Source organism: Zerene cesonia, chromosome Z, assembly GCF_012273895.1.
Source record: "Zerene cesonia ecotype Mississippi chromosome Z, Zerene_cesonia_1.1, whole genome shotgun sequence".
Lineage (NCBI taxonomy): Eukaryota > Metazoa > Arthropoda > Insecta > Lepidoptera > Pieridae > Zerene > Zerene cesonia.
Window position 1 is genome coordinate 11,908,431 of NC_052122.1, and position 26,524 is coordinate 11,934,954.

General features: G+C 33.8%; 1 protein-coding gene across 1 annotated transcript in view; it reads left to right on the plus strand.

Annotated features, from left to right (window-relative positions):
* LOC119835392 (abnormal cell migration protein 10) overlaps positions 1-26,524 on the plus strand; it is a 119,007-nt gene that overhangs the window by 44,974 nt on the left and 47,509 nt on the right. The window contains exon 2 of the mRNA XM_038360148.1: positions 1,323-1,349. The gene's annotated coding sequence lies outside the window, so the exon portion shown is untranslated. The remainder of the gene's footprint in view (positions 1-1,322; positions 1,350-26,524) is intronic.

Here is a 26,524-nt window from a genome sequence, read left to right on the forward strand (position 1 = left end):
AATGCCAAGTATATATCTGACTAATTATTTTACATAAGCCGCACAGAGCAGTTTTATGGCACAGTTTTGAGTAATAGTAAAATAATAATAAAAAAATGAAATAAAAATCTTCTATTGAACACATTATATATCAGACAACATCAATCCCAGACTCCTAATATAGCTTTTGCTGTGTTTCAGCAGTCTGTGATGATGTGGGTAACGTGCATATAAATTAAAAAAAAAAACTATTTTTGACTTTTCGATTGTAATCAGAAGTTTTCACCCCTGAGCCACATCTGTACCAATATTCATTTTAATGAAAAATTTATGTGTAGTTGAGTAAACTGAAGAAGTTATGGAAAAACGTTATGTAGGTTAATTCAATCGAGATCAACTGAAACCGTCTAGGGAAATGTAATATCGACTTACGCAAAAATGAGTAAAGGTAACTTAGACATTAATATTGACCTTCGAACACGTTACCAGTAGTTAATCAGAATTTGACAATTTCGACAGACATTCGGAAAGTATAATAATGGCTAAGGAAGTCTAAAATTCCTTTAATAACACAAATACTTTTCCTTTCTATAACATATAAATGTGCATTGATTTATTATTAATATGATATGAATAGCTGGTTCCGAAACGAGTCTTCACATTGATTAATTATGAAGAAATTCAAACTTAAATTTTACTTATAACTAAGTTCTAATCAAATTCAACTAAAATCTCATTGTCTTTGACATTACCATCTTAGGTTTCTTAAAAATAAAGGCTATGACCGTACATCAATAGAAGTTTATTTATAAAAACCAGTAGTTTGAGTTAATTTTAAATATAAAACGTAAAAATTGACCAGCAGCTCTGAGCCCAGCTTGTCGACAGAACAACGAGCGATAATTTTAATCGATCCATTTTTTATCTGTACAACTTTTATTATCTGTTTCTGTACTTGAATTTATTTATGTGTTGTAATATACAACGCTGACCGCCTCCTTGGTACAGTGGTAAAGCGTAGAACTGAGAGGTCCTGGGTTCGATTCCCGGTGGGGACAATAAAAAAAATGTCTCGGTCTGGCAGGACACAGAAGGCTGATCACCTACTTGTCCATAAAGAAAATCGATCAGTGAAACAGATGTATATCATCTGCCCCATACCCCACTAGGGGACACGGGACTTCACTTCAATATACAACGCTGAAGCAAATAGTGCTTTGTTCGCCAAGAAAACACATCAACTATATTCTCTAGATATATAGCAATTAATGAAACAATAACTTATTTTAAGGTATTTGTTGAATTTTTAGGTATAATGAAATAATAATATATTTTTGTTACAGATTTGAAATGTTGATCATATAAACAAGGTAAGTCTTTATGACGTAACTGAAACGTATCAAAGGAATCCGTCGAGACAGTAGTCTCGGCGATGTCTTCATAAGTTCTTTACGTTACGTTATATGTTTGTTACCCGCCTGATATAAAGCAATAGATGTTTAAACTATTGAAGCAAAGGTCTGCTCACTCTAAGCATCACGATTAAAGGTAGGCTAACGATGTTATCCTACGACATAATCTATCTGAGTACAAAATGTCAAAATGTAATTCAATTGTAATAGTTTTATTTATAGAAAGAAATTTTCCCATTTATATTTTATACATTATGATGTTTTGTAGCTTAGAAATATCCTACTAATATTATAAATGCGAAACTTTGTAAGGATGTGTGTGTTTGTCGCTCTTTCACGCAAAAACTACTGAACCGATTGCAATGAAATTTGGTACGTAGATAGCTGAACAACTAGAATAACATACCCCGATATTTCTACGGGATACGGACTTACGCGGGTGAAACCGCGGGTGAAATTAAAATAGTGTTTGATATATGACACCAAGTATTCCATAAAAATAACTGTTAAAATAATTTGCTAACTACAGACCAGATAAAAGAGATAGAAACGAAATAGTTGCTCATTTATATTGGAACTCGCGTCGCTTTTTCTCCCAATATTTAACTCCACTACACACGACACTCGCGACTGAACCACAATGAACGCACTACAATGCGCGATCGCTCGCTTAAAATGGTGCCCACATATTGTAAGCAATGTATGATAATCAGACTATTTGTTATTGTGTATGTTGACATCTATGAAAATGCTCATATTTTGACTATGCGCACGAGGCGGAGGGCCCTTCTAACCTTCTTTATCGGTTCCGAACTTTCAGACGCTAGGCTGACTAAGATAGTCGTAATTAATAGGATTTTTAAAATATCTTGCAATTAAATCGTCAATAGGATAACAAGTGCAGTGTTGCCACATTGAAATAATTGAAAGTGCAACCAGTTGACATTGGGCACCCGCTCGCCTTGACGCGACAATAGACGTGTGAAATTACACTACGACCCTTGCATATCATACTAACACTTTCATATATCCTTCCTACTAATATTATAAATGCGAAAGTTTGTAAGGGTGTGTGTGTGTTTGTTGCTCTTTCACGCAAAAACTACTGAACCGATTGCAATGAAATTTGGTACGTAGATAGATGTACAACTGGAATAACATATAGGCAACTTTTTATCCCGATATTCCTACGGGATACGGACTTACGCGGGTGAAACCGCGGGGCGCAGCTAGTATTCTACCTAGTACTTATATCCTGTACCTGTAACCTGTACCCGTAAACTGTACCTGTACCCTGTAGCTGCACCATGTACCTGAACCTATTCGACTACTGATCGAGTGGACAATTCATACAGTTTAAGAATGAAAAAATGTCATCCCCGGTCTGCAAGTACATATTCAAATAGTTTTACTTTTTATAAAGTACTAGGTTTTACCCGCGGCTTCGCACGCGTTAAATTTGGGGTAGTTTAATAGATGTTGTCCACATAACCCTTCCTCTTGAACCACTCTATCTATGAATAAAAAACCCATCAAAATCCGTTGCGTAGTTTCAAAGATTTAAGTATACATAGGTATATAGGGACAGAGAAAGCGACTTGGTGTTATACTATGTAGTATATAGACTGTATTTCCTTTAATTCTTCTCGCTGAGCAGTCAAAACATAAACGTAAGTTGTTTAGTCTAGAACTCAAGAAGTCACCTTTGTGATATAATTGCCGGCGAGACATTGAACTCATAGTATTATAAAACATTTCTTTGTAATTTTTATTAATCTGTGGGTAGATGTGGTTTTAAGAATCCTGACCCCAACCAAAGACGTATTTAGTAGTTTTTAAGGCAAAATAATGCAATTTTTTTCAATACTTATATTAACCAAGGTTGATATAAAAAAAGGCCTTAAAAAAACTTTAAAAGCATTGCGTCGTTAGTAAATAATCGATTGTGTGTTGCGACTGATCTAAAAAAATAATGTAAATATTAAGTCATGCCAGCTATATATATAACTCGTTAGATTTCGAGATAAATAAAACGTTAGCCTTACTTTTATGTTATTTTTGACGTGACAACGTCTTAAATTAGGTTGCGGCTCGGAGTCACTCATGAAAAAGTGTAACGCCCGGTAACGTTACGATGAGTCACCGAACTATGATCGGTCCGCCGCGCGCGCAGCACTTGAGAATTAGGCGCATTGAATCGGCGCGTGCTTGTGTCTCTGTCTCTGTCTTTTTAGTAAACAAAATATATTTTCTATAGTTAAAATTTGTGCAATTCTTATTTTCATTCAATTCCTTGTTCCTATTGTGAAATTTAATAATATTCACATCAATAAATATTCTACCGAGAAAAAGTTGTCACGTAAAATCTTCGCCCGTAAAACCGACTTTACAGGCAACCATTTTTTTTTATTCAAATCAATTAACATTTTTCGAAACATTCCTACAAGCATTAAGGAACCCGACCAACTTCCGGGCTCTATACAACCACAATAAACAGATGTGATTTGACTGTTAATTGTGATAAAACTGACATAAAAAAATTTGACGCAAAATCATGGTTGATACAAATGATACACTCTATAAAATTTGTCTGATAGTTTTTTGTTTTATAAAGAGAAGTGTTCTAAAATATTTTACATTATAATTGCTGTGCTGTATATTTAATTTTACGGTAAAAAGTAATAGAAACAAATTTATAGAAAATTCAATTCGTTCTCAATACGATTTAATGTCTAATTATGTTTCCAGTTGAATTGCTAGTTTAGGAGATAAAGAATGAAACCCTTTTTTCAAGATAACGACCGCGGAACAAATGAAGCAACCCAACATGCCTCAAGTAAAGCTTACAAACCCCCTACCCAATAAAAAATTAAATTACGTCCTCTGGCAACCCCACGTAACTTTTCAACCGTATCCGTAACCTTATATACCGTAGCCAAAAAGCCGCTTTAATCAACTCCAATTTCAGTATAAACTAACACCAAACCCACTAACTTCAACAAGCCAGAACTTCCGCTGCACCAATCAATACGTACGACTGGGCAAATATTTCATAATTAATAAACTAGGTTACTGCACTTCACACTAAACATACTCCAGCGCATCTAAATATAGCTTTAGTGTAAGTGGGCGACTCTGAATTCCATCTAAAACACATTGGCGGTACTTGAAAGTCCCTTAAACGATGGACCTTGTTTGGTAATACGAGGAGCGTGAAGCGATTGACACTCAATGTGTTAGAGATTATGGGATGGCTATGGTAATGATAAGGGCTAATGGAATATAAATTTTTTAGTCACAGTAAAGATAATGATTTAAATACGGAAATATAGAAATATGATCGGGTACAAAGTGTACTGTTATATTTTATACGTATTATAATAGCTGTCTTTAGAAGTTGTCACAGGCGAATATTTTTACAATAAAATATAATATTCGTTACTTACCAAATGATACCTTAAGTCCTCTCTTCATCTTTCCCTCATTTTAAATTTTCGTAACTGTGTTAATCGCTGTACCTCTCGGAAACGGTTTAACCGTCTTTTTTTAATTTATTGTCTAGATTCGGTAGCTCAGAGAGCAGGTTAGAAGTTATGTTATAATACTTTTAAGTTATAAGTTACTGTCAAAATGTTCGCCAAGTCATCTTGGGATACTATTGAATTATATTGAGTATAAATATTTTTTTTTATGTCACAATCGGCAATGGAGCTGGTGGGACGCCTGATGGTAAGCGCTTCCACGTCCCATGAACATTTGCAGAGGTCCATGGTTCAAGGTCCATGGCAGACCTTACGCCTCTACAGATGAATTGCCGACTTGAAATATGAATTGTATCCAATTTATTTGTATGAAAAAATTCCCCGCTTCCTCTTATCGCTCCGCTATGCACCATGCACACTGCAATAGCAAATATTGACATACAGTGAGCTATGCGGTTATGTAGATTGGATGATTACCAATTCCTACGTTTTAACGCTGACTGTTTAAACCTTTCACCTGGGTACGTTTATACTTTTACGTTTTAGTTCATTCTGCTAGTTCTTTCTATGTTGGTTTATTCTGTTCTGTGTCTTGTTCGAGTTCTAATAAGTTTATTTATCTTTTAATTTATCCCCAGCTATATTAGATTGTACCGCCCTGCCTTCAGCCGTGGAATATTTTTCTCTCAATAAGAAGCTATCGTGTGTTTTAACGAAAACGTTTTAAATAAAATTAGCCAAAATAGTCGAGCCGTACTCGAGATTAACGCTATTGTTTAGCAACACATATCGAATTAATTTTTATTTACATAGATATACAGCTAAAAATTGTCACAGGCATAAGATCCAGCCTGAGGATTCTCTCACAATGCAACGTAAAGAAAAGACAAACACTCAATCAAATTAATCTTATCTTATACCTTTAAACGAGCAATTCTTGTATATATATATATATATATATATATATATATATATATATATATATATATATATATATATATATATATATATATAATTGGAATCTCGGAATCGGCTCCAACGATTTTCATGAAATTTAGTATATAGGGGGTTTCGGGGGCGATAAATCGATCTAGCTAGGAATTTTTTTTAGAAAATGTCATATTCGTGTTTTATTCGTGTTTTTTTTTCCTGACATCTATTGGTGAATAATAATACTATTTTGCTTCGTAGATAGCTGGACAACTGAAATAACACATAGGCACTTTTTATACCGATATTCCTACGGGATACGGACTTACGCGGTTTCAACCGCGGGTCACAGCTAGTATATTCAAATATCAGTCCGACTAACGTAACGGCTCGAATAATAAAAAATATTAAATTGTTTCACAGTAACAGTAAAATGCTTATATCTCAAAAATATAGTATAAAAATGAATATAAAATGTAATTATTGAATGGTGTTCAAACATACACCAGATTTTAATTACCTACGTAAAGAATTTGATAAATACCACATTAAAGTATACTAGCATAGAATCGCACACACCACAAAGAGCTGAACAAAAATTCCTAAAACGTAATCAATTATTATATTACCGTCTACAATAGTACAAGTCGTTTATAAGCGCAGCGCTGACCTAAAGCTCGTGTGGGCTCGTCTTGTTTCATTAGATATTCGTTTGCTTTGCTTCATTGTACAACGGTACTACCTTTTTGGCGCTATTGTCACCGTCGTTATGTGATGTCGCTTTTATTGATAGCGACATTACTTTAATGCACGACGATACGATGTGTCGTCCGATTGTCGTATTAGGTGGTCTTAATGAAAAAGTTTTGCTATTTTCTTTATTTCTAACATATATTAGAATTTATAATATTGGTTAAAGTAGTCCACGTTGTGTTACTAACTCTTTTTGATTATTGTTATTAAAAGAAATCTTTAAATTATTGAGGTTTGTTTTACTCTGTTATAACAGACAACATAACGCTTTTAATACCAATGTATTTGTTGATAGTATGAATTTAGATGAGGCTGGTGTCTCTACAAATGTCATTGTTACTTATACTTTGTTATAGTGTTAATATTATATTTAATAATAAGCATAAAAGTCTTCTCGGCCTTTGAGCATGTAACTCCCTCGCAATAGCAACGATACGACATCGTATCGTAAGTATTAAAAATAAAACTCCGCGGGTCATACAGGCTATATACGAGAAACATATGAAGAATAACGACCGCATTTCCGTATCCATTATAGTCACGTTAATTGTCGCATTCAATAAACAAGCAAAGAATACTATCTCTTTCTGTCTCGCGACCTCTCTTTCCCACTTACCGGAAGGCTTGGTACCGTCGTAGGATTCATAACACGTGCTTCATTAAGGATCCTACTCTTGATATTCGCAGAAATAATCCTAAACAGCTCTCCGGGGCTGAAGTATTGTTTCCTTGACGAACCTTGAAAATCAAATCACATAAGGATCCTCTATTTGGAAGATTTCTGTTCAACAGATTCTGTATTAAATTTTGTCATAGGTTTTAAAATGCTATTACTATAACATGTACCTATTTACATTATCTACTAACCAAAGAAGAAAATGGATCAGTTCTCACCATTTTCTTAAGCGGCAATAATTCACCACCTGGCAACCACTGTCCCACCACTTATCAATATCCAAGAAAAATGTCACGTTTTTCATAGGTTAAATATTTATGTATATCATGGTGACCGACAGACAAACAGACAGCGGAAACTTACTAATAGGGTTTAACCTTTGAGATGAAAGTATTTTCTTGTGTTTGATTTCACGCGAGAAGTATACATAATATGATAAATAATGAAAGACTTTTTAATGGATTTAAAATTTTAAATTGTCTTCTCCCCGTGACCACGTTCTCTGTAGTATTCGAAACGTCGGATTAAATAATATAGTGAATAAATCGCGTTTAAAGTCCGTTAAAAAGTATTTAATATCTGTGGGATTACTATTCTTATACTATTAATAAGTTTATTTGTCATATACTAGCTGCCTACCAATAGCAGTCAATAGTCAATAAATTGTTGAATGTTATTATATATCCTTATTCAATCGGTACAAATAGAACGGACCAATTACGTAGACTACGAGTTATAACCATATATATACCACAGATAATATCCTTTTGTCCTTCAAAGTATAGTTAGTCAACATCCACACTACAGTTAGCCGGGGCGCGGCGCCGGCGCGTCGTCGCGACCCGCGTACAATGACATTTTTATTCATGCGTGTACTGTCTAGGTGTGAATGTCATGTCGCTCCATATTTGGAAAATAAAGATGATTGATTAGTAATCATTTTATTCCATTTGTTAACAAAAGCTTTAATGCATATTCATATACCGTTCTCATAATATATACATTTTATCCCTTATAATATGGATAAAGCGACCTGCATCAAAAAACAATAGAAAAATAGCTTTTTCTAAATGCCTCAAAACTGTCAAAAACTGTCTTCAATTTAAAAGGCGTTATTTTTTCCTTTAGGTAGGTATATTTTTTTGTAAGAAAAATAAATTCACATAGGTGGTAACTCCTCATGAGAACTATAAAAAATTGGACATAATAATACACTCTGACCCAAAACATTTTTAAAATTATAGAGCGATTCTTGAATTAAAAATAAATTTACACGGAAAATACGATATATTAAAGTACTAAAATGTATTTCCATACGTAGACCTGAAAAGGAAAGATTGATTGAAATCCTATTTCGAATAGAGCACGGGAATACGAATTTTTCATATGAGCTAGGAATAGAAAATCTTGCTGATTTCCGGCTGTCAATGCACCTGCTGAGCTGTAGCCAGTTTAATTAGTTTTCATCAGATTAAATTTCCTCGAATATTGGCTAAAGTTTGAGGTTTGGGTCACTAGCTTAATGCTGGTGGATCTTAAAACTTTCTGATGAGCTATTGAACCAAGTCTCCGTAACATATTAATTGTAGGATATCAAAATGCAATAAGCTAATGCACTTTCTTACTATATACTCGACTCGCTGTTACATGATCTCTGATCGCAAAAACAAACCGATTTAATAAGAAAATCTCCAAAAATCACAATGGAAATGGAACATAAAGAAAAAAAAACAGTTATTACTTACTGCTGTTTCCTAATAATTGCGCTGTTGCGTGGAATATGATATATACCAGTCGTGCATTTGATTTGTTTCGCATTAGCCGATCAGCGGTAAAGTGGAACTCTTTTTGTTACTCCTCTATTTGTCCAATTTCGGCAATAACACGAATACCAAAGGGCGCTTCTGACCTGTCGGACATCGTGTGTCGGAGGTATACGATACGCTGTTTGCTCACTTTGTCTGCGTTGCTTGTGAATTTTGAACCATTTAGTATTTGGTTTGCTAGTATGTGATATTTGGTCGGATACGGGCTAACACAAGTCCGTTTAGCTAATAACATCACAGTGGAGTACGTAAAGGAATCATAGGATTTTGGATTTTAGCAGCAACATTTGTTACTATATATTAGTAATAAAAGTTGCTTCCCGTCAAACCGTTTATGTAATGCATTTTTAAATACTTATCGTGTATACTTTACAAACAAGCATTAATTCGTATTCAATATATCGGATTATTGAACCCGATTTATAAATTTTTAATCATAAATCCTTGTCAGCTCTACCTGCAATATCATTGTTGATATATTCCAATAGGCAAATAAATACGAAATTATAATTCACCACACAGCTAACTCACCAATTTAATAACGATAGTAATTATCCTCATTATAAATAACAAATGGATGAAAATTTGATACTCCATCTGTAATATCCGACACGCCATCAAACAGAATGCAATTAATTACGTGGGGCCAAAGTAACAGCACAATCCTGCGAACTTTGAAAAACTGAACGTCCCTGTGGAACTTTTAACGGACACTTTAATTCCTCAGCACTGCACCGTGAAGTTCCTGAATCTTCTCTCGTTTGTTGCTTGCTCGTTTGTTCTTTGAACAATTAGTTACTAGTTGGGCAGCTTCGGGGACAATACCTCTTAGTTAATGAACAGTAGATGTGATTAGTCGCTATTGGCCTGTGCAGTGAATATCTTATAATGAACGTTCGTTTATCGTTCAGATGAAGAGCTGCGTAGATTGTATCAAGGAATATCAAATTGTTCACATAATATTTAATTACCCTTATAATAATGGTAACTAGCTGTGACCCGCGGTTGAAACCGCGTAAGTCCGTATCCCGTAGGAATATAGGTATAAAAAGTGCCTATGTGTTATTTCAGTTGTCCAGCTATCTACGAAGCAAATTTCATTTCAATCGGTTCAGTAGTTTTTGCGTGAAAGAGTAACAGATGCACACTTATATATGCATCCATCCTCACAAACTTTCGCATTTATAGTATTATTATTCGCCAATAGATGTCAGGAAGAGTCATAATAAATTGGGACTACTCAAACGCCTCCTATTTGTTAAAAAAGTAAGTTTAAGTCGATAAAACACGAATATGACATTTTCTAAAAAAGATTCCTTGCTAGATCGATTTATCGCCCCCGAAACCCCCTATATACAAAATTTCATGAAAATCGTTGGAGCCTATTCCGAGATTCCAAATATACATACAAGAATTGCTCGTTTAAAGATATAAGATAATATGTATACAAATATTTTAGTTGTTAATAGACATGTGTTTTAATTTCAATATTTAGGCGCTATACTTTTAAAAACCCGTTGTTAAAAAAAATAAACCCCTTAAAAAAGTAAAAATAATGTCAAGGCAAAGTCGGTGCTAGTTATTATATTTATATCTTGAAAACAGTTATATGCTAGTTTCACTTCTAATTAAAAAAAATATCTAAATCGCTTCACAAATGACAAATTTTGCGAAGAAATCTGTTTTCTAAAAGTCGGTAATAAACAATTTAGTAAAGTTTAGGCTGAGGTTTAAATACAGTACCAATTCTCATTGTATTGGTGCTATAACCGAAGCTTTAGGCGGTTTATTGAACGCTCTAAAACTGTTAACTAAAATGGAAATAAAGGCGAATATTCGAACGTGATAAACAATTTCCACCCTTTTTCCTTACAAAGACTTTTACTTTCACGCAACTAAAACAACATGTACGAATATTTTATGAAACTCAGAATGCTTTCTGTTTCAATTTAGTTTGTTGTAAGCGACGCGCCATTTATGATTTGAATCAAATCATTGTTTAAGGAACACCATTTTATATTAAGGATCTGGTACTAGCAGTTCGCCACGGCTTCGCCCGTAGAACATATTTAGCTTATGACAATCATTGCAGTTTTCTAATGGTGAAAGAATTTTTCAAATCGCTCCAATAGTTTTTGTCTTAACATTACAAACACATACAAATCTGTCCTCTTGATAATATTATCGAATGGAGGCCCGTATCCTTTTCCTCACCCGTCCTATTCCATTCCTTTTTTCCAGTCGTTAATCCTTTCCTTTTCCCTTAACCCATAAAAGCGGGCAGCGCATTCACAGAGGTACTACCTTTATGGGCGGTGGTGATCGCTTACCATCAGGCGAACCACCAGCTCAGCTGTCCGCTATGACATAAAAAAAAATTATCGAATGCCAAATTGCTATACTAACTATACTATTTTTAGCTACTAATGCACTGGTAGAGTAATATATATTAAAAAAAATACATGCATACAATTAACTTTTCTTATCGTCTTTGGAAGTCGGTATTAAAAGAGTCGTAATTTAGGTTGCCTTTATATACGAATTGAATTGTTTGTTATGCTCAAATGAAATGCCATCGTTAATTGTTTTAAATAAATGTATGCCATGCCATTATTATAAATTAACATGATTCGCTACATATATTGCTAAGCGTAAAAAACACCTCTACTCATTCGACTACGATAAGGCACAAGACACGTTCTTATGAATAGAAATAACATACTACAGGTGAAGCCGGAGTGGACAACTAGTTTATCGTAAAATTATTGAATTATACATTATTTTTATGTCGTTTCCCGTAATATTCAATAATAACAGAACACAATATGTCTCCGTTATATTTCTGTTGTCTCATAGATGTCAAAAGCAGTTTTAACTTGTTGCAATTTTAATCAATTCCGTATCCCGCTGTAAAGTTGACAAGCAAGGGAACTATACAAAACTGTCAGTTTATTCAGTAAATAGAGTTAAAATAACATCCCAAAATAAACTCTTAATAAATGAAATGCGAAAGTACTATTTTTGATACTTGAAAAGTCTTGTCAAAATTGGTCATACCGTTCCATACCTTGTTAAATGAACGCCATATGTATGTCCTAAGTACCCACTAAACGGACACTAAAACATTAATTTATTTCGATTTACAACGAGCGTCTAACACCAGATTGGCGCGAAGCGTGGCTAGTCACCCATCTCGCAAATTCAATTTGGTCGTCCGGGAGGGACCAAGGGTCTGCCATCCGGTCTAAATATAACTGGAGGAGAGGGGGGTGGAGGGCGATGACCCAGACCTTGCTAAGCCGGAAGTAAAGCAGGGCGAGTTCTGACATATATCTAAATATATATCGATGTTTGACATCTTGCGATCTAAATATTATGCAACCATCGAATCAAGTTAAATCTTGGTTTGATTTGTAATTAAATGTAAACAATTGTTCTGGTATCTCTGTACCTAGAAACACTGGTAATACTGAGACTTTCAGCAATTACTAACCGCTATTTATTTAATAGAGCACCTCTTCAGTACAACGCTTTACGCTTAAGTTTTAAGGGATCAAAAGGTAAGAGTGAAGAAGTGGTCGATAGAATATCTCTATGACAGGACTAACTAGCTGGATAGAGGTTTATCCTAAACCTTTAATTTCAGCTATAATACTTAATAATATCAATTAATACACCTGATAGACCAAAAACAGACTACTATAAGTAAGAACGAGGTCTCTTAGAAGATATACTCATAATATTTACTTTTCTCGGATGAAGTCTACTTTCAGAACTAGAAGTTCAAACAAACTTGAGTATTTATTTATACTATGAGATTTCTTTTCACAGCCACATATGAATCGTCAAATTACATAGCAATTAGATACCCCCGTTTAGGAAGTTTCTGCTTAGAGAAACCGGCGAAATATTAATTTGGGATTTAATTTAATAATATAGGAAACGTATTTAGTGAAAGAATAGTAATAAAATTATATACCAACTAGTTGTTAAATCTAAATATGTTTTTACGAATTTTTATTTGAATTGAACAGCACGATAAGGGCACATGCACAATATTATGGGTTTTATATATTGAATTATGAATGAATAACCCTTATGATTGAAAGATCTGTAGATATTTTATTGTGATAGTTGGCAAAGAAGCTGGTGGGTCGCATGATGGTCAGCGACCAGCACCGCCAATAAACATTTGCAGTATATTCGCACCTTCCCCGGTGCGAGCTGGCCCAATTCGTGCTCGACTCCCACACTATGACAAAATGGAAACGTTTTGGAAAATTTTGCAAATTTCAACACATTTTCTTACCTTGGCGACTTGTATACGACACCTTTATTAGAAGCATTTTTATGTAGTGTAATAAAGCAACGTCACATTACTTAGTAGTATATTTTCCAAAAGCTTTTCACCGTATGTGCTCTTTTCCGCGCAATAATACTAAAATTAAAAAACTACAAATAAACAAAGCACGTTAACACCAATATTCCCCATATGTGCCCATCAAAATCCTAAACTCACCGTTTATTGAAGGAACGGTTTATGTACGTTGTATGAAGTGTCGCATTTATCGTAAGCGGCTTGGACTACAGGCCTATAAAATCGATATAATCTGAGCTTATCCCGTTAAACCAGCGTCCTCTAAATCAACAAGGGTCCGCAATATACTCTGATACGAGAAAATTAGCATCAAGAGGGTAAGGATGTGATTTGACGCTCGGGGCAGAATTTAATTTCGATACTAACACACTTGTTTGCTTGTTGCTCGAAATTGGTGTTGGTTATCTGATACAAAGCTTCTTCCGCAGCTGCTCATCCATACTAGGAATATAGAATTTCTCTCAGCAACTTTGCTTACGGGCTTACAAGATCTGACTAACGTCTTATTAATTGTCTCTCTAACATTTATCCGTAGTTTAATTATAAGAATAAAGCAAGAAAGGAAAATATAAACAAGACTTGGAGAAGTCATTATCCTTATTACATTTTACCTACTTATATAGAAATACAAATGGCAATGTTTTACTGTTTAATAAAGGTTTCTCACGATTCCCGCTTTAGATTTTTTGTATCAACTTAAATATATTTAATATTTTTCTTATAAATACAAGGGTTATTTTGTATACTTTTATTCGTTTTACTTTCGTGAATTTCAAAGCTAAATTCTGAAGCGCGTGATTCTAAGTCTGACGCAGTTGAAGAAAATTAACGTTGATCAAGAACAGAGAACCTTATCTTATTCCTTATGTTTTTATTGAAAAACCGTCAACAAATACCTCGGGCTGTATCAGTTTTACCGATATTCACAGTTTTATTCCAAGCTGTCACCAGCAGTCGCCACAAAGCCGCCAAACTGTCACAATTCTGTAACAAGTTCAATCTCGCAGAACTCACTGCGAGCCCGGGCTTTTGGTAAGCTCCACTAATGAAGCCTTCGAGGCTCATTAGGAGATAACATCTGACATCCTACATACAACCCTAATTACGCTAGGTAAAAATAAATTTAGGAAGCTTAGCGGCGAATGAAACATAACCAAACATATTTCATATAACGTTGCATGTTTGTGTGGGGTGCGAATTCTTTAGTCTTTATTTTATCATAGAATATACTATACGTGGTATGTGGAAATACGCTTATGTACATAATACTACGAAATATCAAGAGCTTTTCTAATATGGCAGAATTCTAGTTTATTATACGTCTTTAAGAAAATATAGAAACGTTCTCATCAGAAAATCATGAAAAGCATTTTTTTATTAAAAATCTCAAGATAAGCTAAATCTCTTCCATTTACCATACTTTAATATTTGTCATACAATTGTATATACATTTGATGAAATGTAAATTTTCTTCAAATTTTGCTAATATGTAACTCTGTGATAAAGAGGAGTTAAAGTGTTTGCAAATTTGTTTCTTAATGGCAATAAAGGATGTGAACAGGACACTACAGTATTTCTCTTATTACTTATATATAACTCCTGCACCTTAAACATTTCAATTTATCTTACGTAGTACGTACTTAAGTATTATTATTAAAGGCAAGCTCTACTAAATACTATAGTGAACTAAAATACACAAGAAAAAATTTAATATAATATAAAGTTAAGCGAGGAAGGAAATCGGACAGCAGAGTCGCTGCCGGATACTTGCCGACAATGCTTTGCAGTCCGCAACTAAAGTTGCAAATTAAATTCATTTAAGACAATGTGGAAATATAAACAGTTACGCTTTGAAAGCATCTGGAATATTTTATACTGTATTTTCTAGATTAGCATTATGAAAAGGTTCAGTTAAAAATAATTTGTGCTATCCATTTGTTTGTATTTTTTCTTAAATGATTACATTTTATGTTAGTTTGCTTTAGTGAAGGTTTTCTAATGAAAGATGTGACATCTATAGCCCTTAATCTTAACACTTATTACATCAAATTACTAACGGACCATATAAATAAATTATTTGTTATAGAAAAGCTTTAGGCAACTTTTGGGGGAATATAAAATAATGTTCCAAATAATAAGTTTTATTGGCATTCCACAAATCGGTTACTATAATATACATCCACAATTTTACATTTTTACATGCACATTCTGCTTACTTTACAATGCTTGTTTCTCTTCATTGAACACAAGTCAAACGAATGTCTCATATGTAGCGTCCATTCACCGAAGAAAATAAGAATCTTCTTAATTAATAGGGTACCATAAATAAACATACTAATTTTAACTACGACAGGATACAATCCCACAACTACTATAACCCACACACACACATAAAACAAACGAAATCGACTTCAATCTAGACTCAATTAGACAAGTACTATAATGACCTACAGTTAGCTAACATTGATCTACTTCCTATCACCGTGAACCCGAACTGCTGCCGTTGACCTCACAAACCTCATGCCCCCCCGTAACCTCCTCCCCACTTCGCGTGGGCGCCCAACCCCCGACGTAGTAAACTCAAGCGTAGTTGTCAATATTTCAAAGTGAATGAATTTTACGAGCATTCTCATATTACTTGTGGGAATCTATCACGAGTTATGAAAGTTCGAGAAGATTGCAACAATTTTACTTTCTCATTTCGCCAAACAATTACTATACGGGCACCTATTTCTTTTTAATATATTTTAAATTTATTACAAGAACATTTTAATTTCTTCCTATACATTTACACTATTGTGATTCGAACGTTGCAACAGACCGTAAAACATATTTATAGATCTAGTCTATTCAGTATATTCAGAAACTAAAGTGGTATCTCCACATACTCCCATATTAGCAGAGGATGCAATATACGCTGCCAAACTAGGCAATCAGTATGTGATCGAATTTTCCAAGTAATACAACGCTCTAGTTTTCTGGGAAAGAAGTTTGAGTGAATAGAATAAGACCTACTCGGTGCCTAATTGTGTAGAAGAACTTTCCAGAACAAATTGCGACGCAGCAGATATTGCGAAAGTTCCTCTTGATAATGCTACGTTACAAAAATAAAAAAAACACGTGAAAAAAGAGCCGGTTTGTTGATCTCAAATAGCACATAAACATCCATTAAAATAGTTTTAATACAAAATATTTTTGTTAGATAACAAATTTTTACTAAGTATAATAATAGGGATATTATAACAAAATACGTATCTTGATATACTTATGTTAGTGTACAATATTAAATAAACAGTTTTTTAATTTCCCGTGAAAATGTATAAACTCATATGAAAAGCCAATAATAATTATTGGTCCATATTAGTTTATACATTTTTCGCAATCAATAAATTGACCGCGCATTGGGTTACTTAACCGACACTGCGTTTACCGACCGTTTCCAACAAGCCACATTGTATATATACTAACAATTGAACCCCAATCCTAGAGAGTGTGGCGCTCTGACCGAAGCGAACGTGACCCATTTTATTTAAAAGCGTCCTTACCTTCTTCGAATTTTCGTAAAGTTACATGCAGAACACGGCTTCCATGTAAAAAATTAGAAACAAATTCTTAATCTACATGACGTTAAAGCTTAGCCAGAAATATATAGTAAATTAATAGTCACACGTCTTGAAAATATCGCCCGTCAGAAACTCAGATTATAGTGCCAAAGGGATTTAATAAATGACAATTTCATGGAAATAAAGATTGAACGATAAAATTCGTTTCCTGAAAGTAATCCCTTATATAAATTGTGGTATTCGCAGCCGAGTCGCGGTGAAAAGTATTTTCATAACTTACAGAGAGACGTAATCTTTTAATAAGCGGAATTCTAAGGAAATTTACGATCATATTTCTGTTAATGATTTGCCGCATTGCAAGTAATATAGGCATACCACATTTCGCCTGCTTATGCGACTTGGTGAAACAATATAATATAAAAATACTTTTCGGATTTTGTCAATTGCCTCACAAATTTAAATAAGATAAAAAAATATTTATAACCTATGCTTCGCAGTAGTTATAAAATAATTTAGAAGAGATCGATTATGAAATATCTGGAGTAATCTTAAATGTCTACACCGAAGCGCTCAAAGGCAAAAAGTGTTGACCTACATCTCCGATAACAAACGCAAAGGGACCTATGCAAACCTCATTATTTGGTGACCCCATTCCGACCCCATTGTGCGGCAGACGCGGCCGCGGGTTACACTAGTCCATCTAAATTATACAACGTACAAGCGTCCTGAAGACAATAGCGTTGATTTTAAATTCTGTGTTGAAATGTGAAGTTTAATAGGCTTTATGATGAAAGCGTTTAATTTTCATGCGCGCATAACGCTTTAGGAATTATGCGCGATGTGTCCTTAAATGACTTCGAAAGGATATAAAAATTCCTTCTCGTTGTGGCTGCCCCCGGGATACGTAACATCGAATAATCTGCTTTCGACATTTATCGACAGCTTTGTTAGTCATGTTTATCTTACCGAGTTTACGTTAAGTAAGTATATTTAATAAAGAATACAATTTATCCATGGTTATTGAAGAGACACCTTCCACCAACTCGTAAATAAACATTGTGATAAATGCACCATTATACTATTATTCGATAAAAAGTTGGATTTAAAAAACACAGCGGCGTGGATTTTAGCTTTAAATCGTCCTTAGTAACTGAATTAAACCAGTTATATGCGTTGCGAAAACAACATTTCTTTCAAAGATGATGATAACTTTCGCCGAAGTGCGGAATGATCTCACCGTATATCTCTGACTAGTTTTACTGAGTACTGTGACACATTCACTATGATAAATACCTTTTATTATATCAACAATCATAATTGTTATAATATTAAATAATGTCCTTTTGTATCGAATTGTAATTTGTTCACCAATTTGAGGCTTCTTTATTAAGATATTTTACACTTTTTTACCTAATGTCTTGTAAAACATTTAAATTAGTTATTTTTGTTTCTTTTGAACTGATAACAACCTTTATTTTCCCACAATTTTAGCATAAGTGGTATTTAGATAGAAATGTCGTGTGAAATTTCAAAGAACAAATCATTTTCGCATAACATGACGCGTGTATTTCCTGAAACTAGGCAGCGATGCACATGCAATGTTATATGCTATCTGTAGCTCATGTAATAAGGCGAGGATTCCGTATCAGCTCGAAACTCCTTACTATTGATGTTCCACACACGGATTCAATTATGGTACTACAGTCGCGTTTATGAAATATTCTTATGACAATAACAAAGTAAGTTGTATCGCATGAGTTATACATATAATGTCTCTGACTAGCATAATCTGTGATATTATTTATTACATAATTGCAGAGATTTGTCTTTTTTACAAATAGTTTTTAATTTAAATTGAGCTATTATTACTGTTAATTATAGAATCATAAATTTTAAGTACGATATTTCTAGAAATATTTAATAATTCCATCCAGTATTTTGACGTTAATTCATTTAAAATCAAATCTAATGTCAAATCAAATGAAATCGTCTAAACTAATTCGAAAAATAAAAATTCTTAGCAAAGGTTTTTCATAACTCGAAGGTACAGGAAATGATGGGGAAGTCGGTGGAAAATTGTATAAATCAACTTGTAGAAACATTGAGCTAACATAAATTGGCTTGTTGATTGGTTCGACTCCTCCGTCAGTGGATGAGATAACGAATCTTTTCGTATAAACATGTGCACCTTTTTGGAATTTAGGAAAAAGTAGCTTTTTTGGCAGAAGTTTTGATAATAATTTTATCTGTCATTCACACAGAGAGGCGCTTGTAGTAAAAAATTCAAGGTGTCGATCAAATCCAATGATGAAGTACTAGAAATGTAACGTTAATATCATAAATTTATTTCTACTTATCTAGCTAATAACAGTTTTACTTCAAAGATTAATCCTTATCAAAGGGAAGTGAACAATACATTTACCTTACATCTTAAAATCTAAACAGCAAAGTCTAAACTATTAAATTCTAAACATACTTTCTCTCCCATATGAAATTCTCCAGTCTAGTTATTTTCATTTTATGAGTTTACACGAAACCACGGGTTTATTTTAAAAGCGCATCACAAACAAGGATGTTGATTACAAAACCCATCTGCCTTTCATCTATCTAGAAAGATCTGTCCTAGATCCATTATGTCTAGATCTAGTGCGTCTGTATGACTAAACAGCGGATACATGTTCGATATCTTTCACTATTCCCACTTTGAATACGGTTAGAGTGGTGAATTGTGTTAGGCCGTCTAAAAAGACGACTAGGTGATGAATGGCGACAGTTTATATTTGGGGAGCGCATGGTAAATGATCAATGACAGAACTACTATCCATTATCGCACTAAAATTTTCACAAAACAATACAGAATATGTCAGTTACAAAGTGCATTTTTCTCATTCATTCCTTTCTGTTCATTTCTCATTAATATTTTGCTCGTTTAAGTAGCTACTTTAATATAAATTTAATTAAGAACTTTAATAAAACTCTAATTCGTAATAGCCAGTTATGCTTTGAAACTCAAACGAGGGAGATATTTGTGAAATGTAGTACTGAGAAGCATTTCATCTTGTATAATTGAAAAATTTTATTACAACGCTCTGAAGGCATTTAATAAGAAGGAACATTTAGCAAGAAATGTACAGTTGATATAAAAGTTTCTGCTCGGTTATTGCACTATACGATCTTCTTTATATTTACTTATAATTAAACTTTCATACATTGACCAACTTATTAGGGTATGACTACAATTTCTAAAGCAAAAACTCAGCTTATATATGTGTGCCTGACAGCTTTGTCATTCTCTTGACATGTCTTCGTAATGTGGGAATCGAGCACGCTTCGGCACAATTTTGGGCTAGCTCGTACCACACCCCCACAGTAGTGCCACACCCCCACAGAAAACATGCATGAAATAGTGGAAAGCTATTGTGTTTCGTTATTTGAGTGGGGTGGCGGAGATTTTTTCCCTTCCCCCACTCTTCCCAGTCTATTCCTTATTTCCAGCCGTCAATCCTCTCCTTACCTAACCCTTAAAAGCGCGAGCTAATCGCAGAGGCACTTCCTCTGCAAATGTTCATGGGCAGTCGCGATCGCTTACAATTCGCATTTAAAATTAAAAGGATAACAAAACTATCAATTAGATATTCTAAATTAAAACTAATATTTGTGTGTGACTTATAGATGAAGTATTTGTAAACGCTTAACCTGTAGCATATAGCACAAGAATCTTATTATAAAAAAATAAATAATATAAATCGCTAACATCTATCTCTGGATGCCATTCAAATGAAGACCTAGAATTGCAGCAATGGATAGTAATAGAAATTTTATATTCCCTAGCTTCGATAAGATATTGCATCGCATTTTCAAATGTTAAGAGCCGGTCCGGGAAATCCTTCAACGGATAAAGCGCTTTGCTGTTCCTATTTCATAACTTTGAACGGCTTTAACGACGGTTTAGCATCAAGAGAAATGATCAAAGTACATTTATTTATAAATTATAAATTTAATAAACAACTGGTAAATTAATGATTGGGGAAATTGTATATTTTCATGTGGTAGTCGAGCACGGTTTCTGCTCGAACGGGGCCAGCTCGCACCGAGAAAGATACAGCCCCCACAGAAGAACAGTATTTGAATTCGATGATAGATGTTTCGATCAAAGAGTGGGGGAGGTGGAGGCCCGCTTCCTTTTCCTTGCACTTCTCGTTTTTTTGAAGACGTAATCCATTTGTAGATACGTAAGGAATAAGCTTACTGACAGCGACCCAGCAGCTTCCTTGCAACTATGACATAAAAAAACCAAATGAACCATCACTTCGGTAGGCCGCTCTATGGAAGACCATTCCTTCGAAGGCAAGGGAAACTGGGCTTTTCATACAAGCCTTAGAAAGAAGGTTAAATCTTTCTCTATTCACTTACTATTAGAATACAACTATGGAGACTTATTATTTCTCGATAACCTGTCGATCCTAACCAATCAACTATTCGAGCATATAGCACGTAGTAGAAATGTAAACTCGAAAGGTTCGTCGACCGGTGACGTAATGATAGTAGAGATAGCAGTGACCTTCGTTCCATCACGGTTACCGGCTTAACCTACTTTCCGTTCGAGGGTTGCATCGAACGTACTATCAAACCGTTATTCCACTCATGTTTAATTATACATGTCTGTCATGTTTTGGTGCAAACTTTTAAGTATCTTATACTAGATATATAAGAGTATACTATATAAGAGTCGAGAAGTCACTTCGAGCCACTCTCGTACCGGGATTCTAAACACTCTTTCGTTTAAGATTGAATTAATGGTAAAGACTTAAAGTATATTACACTTATTCCTTGCCACAGCAAGCAAATATAGAAGCAGTTCAATCTTTCAACTTCTCTTTCAATTATTTATTTCATTTCATTTCATTTATTTCATACATACATACATTTTTAAATTTACAATTTATAGCAATTACAATTTATATAAACGGTTTGTCTTACATATATTTTTATAGTTTACATATATAAAGCCGATGTTTCCCTATCTAGGTTGCAGGGCAACCTGTATTTAGGAGAAACAGCTTCCTTCTAAAGTAGATTCACAATTTGAGCCATTTGACAGTATTATTATTAAAAATTATAATTGAATACAATAGAGAAGAAAAATAAATAAATATCTATATACTGAGTTACCTATAAGTGGAGGAGTTTGGTTATGCATAACTTATTGTGTGCATGTATCACAGAGGTTATATTCCCGTGCATGTGGATTATCCTAATGCCTTCCATGACTAAAGTTATTAATCTAAGTATATATTGATACTGTAATTAATCATAACAAAGTTCTTACTACAAAACACCAACAACAAAACAAGTAATACTACTGAGTACTTGTTGATAGTACACGACACCAAGAACTAATCTTGATGTCTTGTACTACCTACGAAGAAAATGTATTCCTGGACACAGTATTTTCTAGCTATGAAGATTGAACCGCTCTTAATTTGCTTATTTGTGAGCTCAAAAAAGCTTTATTACATATTTTTCTTTGTATAGTAATGTTAGATTAGGTTGGCACAATATATTGACCAGTAGCGTCTTGGAACTATCCAATACTATTCAACCCTGTATCCATTTTGAATGCAGACTGCCTGCATTTCACTACCATAATCCCTTTGACTTACGTTGCATTACAATCCATCATGTCTTCAGAGATAACTCCGACGCAAATACTTCGAAGGATTTTGATGTTGTGTATTGTTCAAAGTAGAAGTTGGCTATGTAAGAACGAATTCTCAACGATCCAGAGATATTAAGCTCAAACAAAATTGAAACATTTATTAATTTTATATCCATGTATCGCCACGGGATTACAATTTAAATATAAATAAGAAAATGTATTCAAATCTCTCGTAACTATTACATGTTATTAATAAATTAAAAATATAACATCAAAGGGTAAAATTTATAAAGAACATTAATTATAATATCATGACGTTGAATTCAATCGGATGTCAGAATCCGTCTAAAATTGATAAGGAATCAAGCAAAGTTAAAAATAGCCCTTAATTATGATATTTACATTTGTACGTACGCCTGTTAAAACATTTGATTTATTAATATTTTCAAATATTCATGCGAATACATTTTTAAGTTTACCGAGAAGCGAATGCAAACATTTATTAAGGTAAAGTTGGTCTCGAGCGCTAACTTGTCTCGTTTGAAAATTAAATAGTTTTCCGACAAAGTACGGGTTGTGTTGCGAGTTCTTGAGAACGACTAATGGATTACAATTTCTATTCATTTATTTTCACAATGTTCGATATTTTTTATGTAATCTAAGCCCGCAACAATAAATTGATTAATTTTATATTTAGAGTTACGTACTCAAAGGGTAATATGGGAACTAAATGGGAAAATACTTCGCTGTCTATCTGTCTGTCTGCCTGTCCGTCTTACACTAGACTGTTATATCAGATAAACCGTGATAGTTGTTAGTAGTTGAAACTTTCAGAGATTATATGTTTCGCTTGCCGCTACAACAACAAATAACAAAAATTCTAGGATAAACAACAGCTGGCACGGCCGTAAGTTGTATGGGTGGCCATTTTTTTTTTTTTTTGCAATTATTCTTAGGGAAGGAACCTTTCGAGTCTTAGTCGCACTTGACCAGCTTTTTTTAAATTTAAAGAGTAGTTTCAGAATAAAAATTGATTTGCAAGACAATAGGCGGAAGATATACCAAAGGATTTCAAAAATGTATAGAACTCATACTCACGTATGCACCCAATTCAACAACAACAATTCAACAGCAACAGACAGTAATTTCACTTCATACAAATTTATTTCGAAATAATAGATTTAAATATTCTAAAAGTATAACAAAATCTATTTTCAGCAAAAACTACCAATCTTCTCTAAAGGCTAGACTAAAATAATTATCAATAGTGGCGTGAGAGTAGGTAGGTATAAGATAGTTAACACTAAAACATAACGACTAAACCATCAAAAAAGCAATATTCTAACTTGAACATATATATTAAATATTTTCAGAGGTAGGACCTCTGCAAACGCGTTGCCCGCAACTAACGGTAAAAAATTGGTGATAAGAAAAAAGGTTTAACGGTGAAAAAAAGGAATGGAAGGGGAAAGGAAACGGGCCTACGACACTCCAACTCATAGCACGAAACACAGGAGCATTCGCATCATACTATTTGACCTCGATCTTCTGAGGAGTGATGGTACCTTTCATCGCATGTTGGTACCATTCTTGCCCTCCCTTATCATCATCATCAGCCGATATATGTTCCCACTGCTGGGACTCGGACCTCCTATGAGAGTTCAGGCCTTAATCCACTACGCTGGTAAAGTACTGTTAGCAGATGTCTCATGTTGTCGAACTTTTTTAATTCTCGGACATGCTGGTTTCCTCACGATGTTAACCGTCACTGTTTCGAGCAGTGGTGATGTGAATCATGTGCAGATAAATTGAAAAATCCATTCTAAATATAAATATTGAAAATTATAACTGAAAAAAAGAAATTTACATTCAATTGCACCCGTTTATCTTAATTAAGTCTCTTATTTTTTACACTTATTTTCGGAAAGCCGGCGGGAATATATATTTTTATAGGAGATAAAATTTTCGGCAAGATTAAAAATATAGGATTTTTCACTTCTGAGCTAATATACCCCGTTATCTACATTTAGCCTTTGGCTATATGGAAATTTCGTATTTTAATCCCGAAGCTATTGGCCATGACGTCAATAAGCGTTAAATATTCACGCAGATATAAAACCTTTAATTAAGGCTTTCCAAATAATATTTCCTACTTACTAATAATTTTCTTCAAATACTTTTATACTATATATGAACTTGAATAAATGAAACCAAACAACAGCAATCCGACTTTCTTACAAGAACCAAAAATACAAAATAAATCGATCGACACTTACTAGAGCTGGTAATAACTGTGACCTTAACATAAATACAATTGCACCGTGGATTAATCCTTTAATAAGATTTAGCATAGACAGAAGCACGTTGCATTGTCAGATGTTGCAGGCCCGATCAATACCCTTCCCGTGCCCCCCCTGGCTCCCCCGACCTCCCCGCCGAACAAATAAAATAGCGATTTCTGCGAGCCCCTCATACCCTGGTTTGCTTTTTACCATATAACTTTTTAACCGCGCACTTGACGTGTTAACTTTGAGTTGTTGTTTTGTGGCTGTGTTGTTGACGGACGTGCCCAGGCTTTGTCTTGTCTTTATGTTTGACTTTAGATTTTCTGAAATCCGAAGTTCAGTTATAGCTTGCGCTTGAAGTATCTTGTGATGGATAAACTCTTGGAAATTTTCTATTATATAGTTGTGTCTAACTTGATTAAAATATTGTATAAATGTGGTTACTACAGCTGATTGGATATATATATATATATATATATATATATATATATATATATATATATATATATATATATATATATATATATATATATATATATTATACATATTGAAATTTTGTATGAAATTAGATAAAAAACAGTACCCTCCTTCTGTCGCAGTCAGTCATAACGACTTTAAACTTCGAAAGGCGCTTCAGTTTTCATAATATCGTTCCAAATCACTCCATTCAAGAAATTGAGAAATACTGAGCAAATAAATAATAACTTTATGTAATACCACAGAGAAAACAATACTCGTAAAGAATCATATTTTTCTTGTGATACGAAAAATAATCCGCTTAGCTGTTACCAACAATAAGTTTCGAGTCGCTTTCAAGCAACCTGCATAAGTTAGTCTAGCTAAGCACTAACTTAGATCTACTTAGTAGTCTACTAAACGTCAAACGGGCCGTATAAAGCGATGTCAGACAGAATAAGTTATGTTTGCAGAGATTTTTAATTTAACTTTTAATATGGGGTGTTGCAATTTTGGCGTGTTTATGTGTGTCCGTTTGTTAAATTCTAGGTCACTTACAAGAAAACCCATTTAAGTGTAATTTTTATAAAAAGTTTTCTCTTATAAGTCGGTTTTTAGTTGTTTGATGACTTCAATTGTAAGTATAAAAGTTAATATTAAGTTTGAAGGAAAGAAATTTATATTTAATTCAACACACATAGCATTAAAAATAAATTTAAAATATAGAGACAAAAATGATATGATAATATGATTATTACATTTTGTTATATACATTAATACCAAAAAGAAAAATAAATATGTAAAAATAAATAAGTATTATTTTTTGCATTAATTGTAGTAAGGTCTTAATAATTGCTTCTACTATTTCTTTATTATAATTGCTACTACTATCAAAAAGGAAATTATGAATCACTGTTAAATTACAGGGTCGGAAAAGGGTAGTATGGACCCTTCACAAAACGTGATAACATAGTGTTAAAATGTCACTTCACATCGCACGTTTGTAGGCGGCCGTGGTACAAGACTCATAAAACGTAATTATGACAATGATTGGGGACATATTCAACTTTGAAACTGTACAAAAATGTAAAATATTGTAAAAAAGCGTAAAAGTTTAGTTTTTAA